Below are 7,101 nucleotides of genomic sequence, written 5' to 3' on the forward strand. Positions count from 1 at the left end.
CTTTAAACTCTAATCCATTAATAGAAATTCAGAGAAATGAATAAAATTGCTGGTGTCTGCTGTATAGACAATAACTTTAAAAAAAAAAAACGCATTGAAACAGACCACAATAAGATTTTTAAAATAAGTCTACTGTGGTTTCTGAAATTTTTATTTTGAAGTCCAGAGGTTAAGGTAATGACCCTGTTTGTGACCATAACTTCTTTATCAAGTGTGATATACTAAGCACAGCAATCTATTCTCCACACTGTAGCCAGAAGCCAGACTAATTTTCCTAAGATGCGAGTCTGATCGGGCCACCCCCCTGCTCCTCCCTTCAGCTGATTTGCCAGGCCTTTGGGGCTGGGCCTGATTTGCTCTCATAGGTGTCTCTCCGCTCTCCCGTACACCGGCCCCAACGCAGTGCTGATCTCACCGCAGCTCAGCAAGGACCATGTGTTGACTATTCAAATAAGTGAATGATTGAATCAAGGAAGTACAAGGTGGTTACAGTCTATAGCTGTTACCAAACTATAGAATTCAACGGAATGACCTTGCTTCTGCAGAAAAAATTTCATTAACTTTTAATATAATCAGTACTTGACTATCAAAGAAAGGACATGATTCGGAATTCATAGCATTTATATTTTTTTAAGTTAATTTTTTCTCTCATGGGAATGTTCTATTTTAGGTCTGGTGTTTGAATTTTGGCTTTTGGAAGACAACTGACAGACTTCTACAGTTTATAGTGAATCATTAGCATTGAATGGAAATTAGTTATATGAATAGATATATGTATTAGATGTATAAGATTAGTAAGGTGGGTGGATAGGAGCCCCCATGTTTCCATATATGTTTTCATGAAAAATTTTCAACTCTTCAAAACAGTGGGAAAGAAATGCTGAAAAATAAAAATATTTAACCACAAATGATATCTTGCTTTTATGCTGGAACTGCTCATGTAGAGATGTTTTTCCAGAAGAGGGAGACAGGCAATAAACGTGATATTTATGTAAATTATGTAGCCTGTAAGAAAAAATGGAATGTTCTGAAGAAAGAAAAAAATAGAGCAGGTGATAGAAATCTGGAGTCTGGAGGGCCGAGGAAAGGGAGACTATACTCCACTCAGGGGAGAAGCCATTGTAGGGTTGCCAGGAAAACAAAAACAACAACAGGATGCCCGGTTCATTGTGAATTTCAGATAAACCAATGTGTAATTTTTTTCAGTACATGTGTATCTCATGCATTATTGGGGACACATACTTATTTCACTGCTTCTCTGAAATTAATACTGAACTGGTGCCTTGCTTTTTTTTGGGGACCCATGCCATACTGAGAGTTAGATTTGAGCAAAGATATAAAAGGGGGATGTGGAAAAAGTGTTCCAGGCTGACAGGTGGGAGCCTGGCAGGTGCCTTCCAGGTGGCAAGGAGGCCAGTGTGGCTGGGCTAAGGGGTAACGAGGAGATTGGCAGAGAGGGAAGAGAGCCAGGTAGGTCTTGCAGGGCTTTGTAGGCCTTTGGAAGGTTTTTGTTTTCTCTCTTGAGTGAATGAAGAATTTACTGTGGGGTTTTCAGGACAAAAGTGACATAAGCTGTCTTCTGATTTTAAGGGATCAATGTGGCTGTTGTTTGAAAAGAGACAACAGGGATGCAAGGGCAGAAGCAGGTGACCCCCAAGGGAATAAAGCAATATTCCAGGAGAGTAGTGTGATTATTGCCCATGCTGGGGTGATAGCAATAAAGTGATGAGAAATGTTTGGATTTTGAATATGTTTTGAAGAGACAACAGAATTTTCTGACAAATTAAATGTGGGATAGGATAAAAAGGTTGGAGTTAAAATGACCCCAAGGTCTCCTGATCCCAGGGCCTGGGGAAAGGGAGTGGCCAACCACTGGGAAGACAAAGTGTGACTGGAGTAGGTTGGAGGAAATAATAAGGAATTCTTCGTTTGGGGGAAGTCCTGAGTTTGATGGGACTCAAGACATCTAAGTGGTGATTTCAGGGGGCCACTGGATACGGTATCTGCTCCCAGCAGATGTAAATTTTGCCCTCTCTCTAATCTCCTTTTAAATTAGCCCTACCAGGACCTCCTTGGTGGCTCAAGGGGTTAAGATGCAACCCATGAAGCAATCCACAGCCACTGCAGCACAAGTTCCATCCCCAGCCAGCCAGGGAGCTTCTCCCACATGGCGCAGCAGACTTCTCCTGACTCTCCCATTGCTCCCCTCAGCAGTGTACTTCAGTCAATCTGCCTGTTCTGTTCCCTGCTCTGTCTCTGGTGAATCCTCTCACCGCCACCACCACCCCGCACCTCTGGCCTGTACCCTAGCTCTTGTATGCATAAATAAATAAATCTTTAAAAAGTAAATAAATTAATTAGCCTCCCAAAGAGGAATAGCTTGTCACTACCTAAAGCTGAAGGATTTCAGTGAATCCTTCAGTTTTAAGTTTAAAAGAACTATTTTTGAATCTGTCATTATATTTAATTTTATATCACCTACCCTTTAATTTTGAAAGATAGGGTGAGAGGTTACAGATTTAATGTATTTCTTGTTACCTTTCTAAACTATAGGAAAGTGGAGTCATTTTTCCTACATAGTGAGATTTTTCTCAAATTTGTCTTTGAGGGTCCCATTCTAGGTAATTTTGTTCTTTTAAATTTGAACTTGGCTCTTCCAAAATCAAGATGTAAATAGGATGAAAAATCACACAAGTGTCCAGACCAAGCCTTGCTGGATTCTGAGTTTACATGGCATATAGCAGTTCCTAACAGGGGAAGGTGATAACAACATTTGGAAAAAGAACTACTTTTTGGACATAATATATCTAGATTTCAGAAAGCTGGGGCTAGATTGTAAAAGATAAGTTCTAAAAGAAAACATCAAATTTGGATTTATTCAGAATGAAGATACTAATTTTTTACAATGTCAAATAATTTTAAGTTACATGAAACTTCATCAAATTTCTCCAAAAGCATTAGATTAGGAATGATGTCATTTGGTTTTAATCCTGATTCTTTCACTACCCAGCCATGAAGCCTTGGGGCAAATCTTTTACCTTTTGACATGTTCCAGTTATCACATTTCAAAAATGAGGAATTGTTGCAGCTGCTTACCCTTCCAGGATAAGGATGAGCTGTAATGCAGACTAATGTATGAGAAAACATGTTAATGTATGATTAATGTATGAGCCTGTCTCACTAAATGAAAAAAACAAACAAAAAAAAAGACCTGGGAAGAATTAATGCTTTTTTCTTCTGTCCTACGTTGTTTTTTCTGAATGTGATACCTGCAAGTGTGGCAGCTGTCTTGCCACTTAAAGGAATCAGCTTAGAGGTGACAGAACAGAAAGATAGAAGAAGCTGGGTCTTCTGTGATGATGTTACTGAACTAATGAGTTAACCACCTTGGACTTCTTTCATGTAATAATAAACCCTCTCTTTAAGCCAATTGAGTTAGATGTTTCTATATTTTGGATAGAAAAGCAGCACAGTAGATACTCAACCACTAATAATGTTTAGCTTTCCTAGTTAATTTATAGATTCTCTTGCTCATTTTAGTTATTCTTCTTTCCAGAGCCCGTAGTCTTCTTGTAGAGAAGCAACTGAGGCTGCTGTCAATGCTGTGGATAAGTACATTCATACACTGGTTAAGGCTTCTGAGGGCAAAAATTCCATCTGATTTATGTATCAGCATATATACCCAGCCCATGCAGTGCTTGAATAATATACACTGAATGAACAAATGAATTTCCCATAATCCCTTTTTTTATCATAATGGTACATAGGGCTGATAGCCTTCGGCAATAGAGTAATGTTAACAGAATGCCTTTTCCATCCTTTTTTCCGCTATCGCTTTATAAAAGCAAATAAAGGTCAAAGGCCTTGACTTTTCAAGCAACAGTCATATTTTTTCCAGATTTGTTAATTGGCATGAGAGTTCATCTATGCTTGTCTTTCTGTTGAGACAGAAAAATGAGATCAGGATTCCAAGAGCAAGAAAAAAAAAAAAAAAGCTGGCGAATAGCAGCTATCCAGTAGACTGCCACATGAAGGCTAAAATTCTTTGGCAATGGTGAATATATGTTTTATGCCTGGCTGTACTTTTCTAGCTAACACCTCATATAGCTGATTCTACCTGGATAAATAACTTGTTGATTTGAATCCCTTTAAAAAAATTAAATTCTAGTAAATCTTCTTGTTTTTCAAGATCAGAAGCTATATGTTTGGAAAACTACTCACTCCAGAGACCACACACACATTTCAGGTTTCCATCCAAAAAATAAAGAATAGAAACAACTTAGGTGTCCTTCATTTAGGAAGCAAACAAATGAACTCTAACTTATTGATACATCTGAAATACTAAATAGCACTTAATATAGATAAAGTAGAAGTGTAGAAATCAATGTATTTAAAACTAATGGCTCACTTATTCATCCGGAGTTTAAGAAAACTCATTTAGAATATGCACCGGAAAAAAAAAAAAAAAGAATATGCACTTGAAGACTCATGGTCTGGGATTTTACTGACACAGTTAATTTCATCAGCATCTTTAAGAACTAGAGTACTGCCCTTGTCTCTTTACATTCACCTTCAGATTCCTATAACTGTGAAAGTTGTTATTTTTCCTCTACTTGCCATTATAGTCAAAATGAAAAATTCTAAATTGTCAACTGTGTTGAGAAATCAAAATGATTCCAAAGAAGGTATCTCTCTAGACTTTAATACCTATTAGAAATATGTCGAAGGAAGGTGTAATAGTGATCTTTTATTTTACTATTAAATTTTCAGGAATTCCGTAATTGTTTCATTTTCTTGATTTTTTAAACATTTGGAAATAATAATGAGTAAATTACTGAGATCCCTCAATGTAGCTTTAAAAGGGTCCAAATGGACATACATGGGGATAGGAAGCTATGAGTTTTATGCTATTTTTAAAAAGTAAATTAACTATTCTTTGGAGAGTAAGAAAGACTGAAAGTCAACCCTTACAGTTAAACTGGTCAAAAAGAAATCCGTAACTAAAATTTTGTCCAGTGAACCCAGATATCTCTAGGGTTAAAGGATCATAAAATGTTTTCAGTTAAAGTCACAGAAAAAAGTTCTTAGAGAACTAAACACTTTATAAAAGCCAACTGTTCATCAGTCTGGAGCACAAGGTCACAATTCCCAGTCCATCCTTTCTTTGCTAGAAGTGTCCCTCTTTTCCCCCAACCGAAGAGTGTTCTTGGAGATCCTACCACTCAAGTCCAGAGGTGGCCAGCTGATCCAAGTTTAGATTATAATTTTTTTTTTTTTAGATTTAAAATCATGAGAAACAAACATAGGATCCTAGGGCCAGCAAATTAGGTCAGAGCTGGATGCACCAGAAGTCCCAGTTTGTGTAAGCCTGAACTGCGGACAGACCTCTTCAGACCAAGTTAGAAAGGGAGTAAAGCAGATGAATGCAGACTTGGTCAGGTGAGAGCAAGGGGTGAAAAAACTGACTACACCCCTTGCACTTTGAATTACAGCCTCCGGAACACCCTGTACTTAAATTACTTAGGACAGAATTCAGTGCCAGGAGGGGGATGGAGACCAACAGGTTCTGAATGAAGATGTAGAAGTTGCCTCAGCCTTGGCTGAGGCAGAGCAGTAAAGCCAAGGCTGAGGTAGAGCAGTAAAGGCAGATGCAGGGAGGCTTCCCTATTCCATAGAAAACTGCTAGTTTGGAGGTAAAAGATGGCAAAATAGCTGATTAAGCAATTGTCCAAAAATCTCTTAGGACCCAAATTAGATGTTTAATTAAAGGTAAAGATTCAGGTTTAAAAGTTGTCAAGTGTGAAGATACACGGATGTGTTAACTTTCTGTGGACGAATTTAAATGTTAGTGGGTTGTTTAGTTAAAAGCAGAGAAAAGCAGTACATTATGGAACTATTTCATAAAATCTTTTCTGCTGAGATTGTTGAAGATCAAGTCCAGATATTCCTGAAGGGCTCAGCAGCCTCGCAAGTAAAAGGCGGCTATCTAGCAGTAGCCACAAGTTTGGAAAGCGCAGCCCTTTTCCTTAGGATAAAACATGTTGATTCAGCCTAACACTCTCACAGTTTCTAGTTCCTAGTAAAACACTTCCCTAGACTGGACTGTATAACCTGTGGCAAGGAGGGAATTTTAGAACAGTAAGCAGGATATGATCCTATTTTCTGGCTTTCTTCCCCACCCCCAGTCAATGTCCTTTTCTAGTTATTTTATTGTAGTTTTTCCTATTGTAATATTGGCATGCTGGTATAAAATGTGCTAATAAACCCAGGTCATTCTAGCAGGATGGTGATTACAAGGACCAGACGGAAACTGAAGAGTATGCATTTGTAGCTATACTTGTAATACTGAATCATGTTAGGCAAGATTGTCTTGGCGGATGACTTTGTTTTGCAGATAATATAGTGGAAAGATATTAGCGGAATTGATTTAGTTCACACATAGTTCCTGGGAATGATTCCAATGCCCCCAATTTTTACAGGTGACTCTATTTTCAAGGTTTCCACAAATGATTGTAAAAGGTGTGTGTTCAAAACCTATTCCTATGGAAAGGTCCTGCCCATCATCTTGGCAGTAACTGATAGAGATCTGATTCAGTCCCACAAGGACTTGAACTAAGAGATACAAGGACCGGTAAGCAGTGGTCAGTGGAGTTGTGAGGTTCTGGAGTTGGATCCGAGTTTGCACTAGAGCAGTTCAAAGGCATGAACAAGTCAGGGCTATGGAGAGAGGGTTAACATGTCGGCCTGTGTGGGGAAGCAGAGATGTAGAGGCCTCCAGAGAAACCTGTCGAGAGAGAATAAAGCAGATGCAGAAATCTGCTTTGTTACAGAAAAAAATGAGAAACAGGAATATAGAAGAGACACGGAGGGGGAGAAAACAGATAGCAGGGAGGGCAGAGGAAAGACAGAACTAGACAGAAAAGAAACAGGTTGCTGGAGACAGAGAAAAGAGATGAACTGCTGGTGATATTTTAGATGCCATGAAGTCCAGGTATACTTTCTGCAATTAAATTCCAGATTTTTGAATTTCTGATTATTTTAACTCCCCTTTTATATACTGTTTTAAGTGGTTTTCTGATTCTTGTGACTAATTCTTGAACT

Source organism: Talpa occidentalis, unplaced genomic scaffold, assembly GCF_014898055.3.
Source record: "Talpa occidentalis isolate TD23 unplaced genomic scaffold, MPIMG_talOcc4v2.1 talOcc4.11, whole genome shotgun sequence".
Taxonomy (NCBI): Eukaryota; Metazoa; Chordata; class Mammalia; order Eulipotyphla; family Talpidae; genus Talpa; species Talpa occidentalis.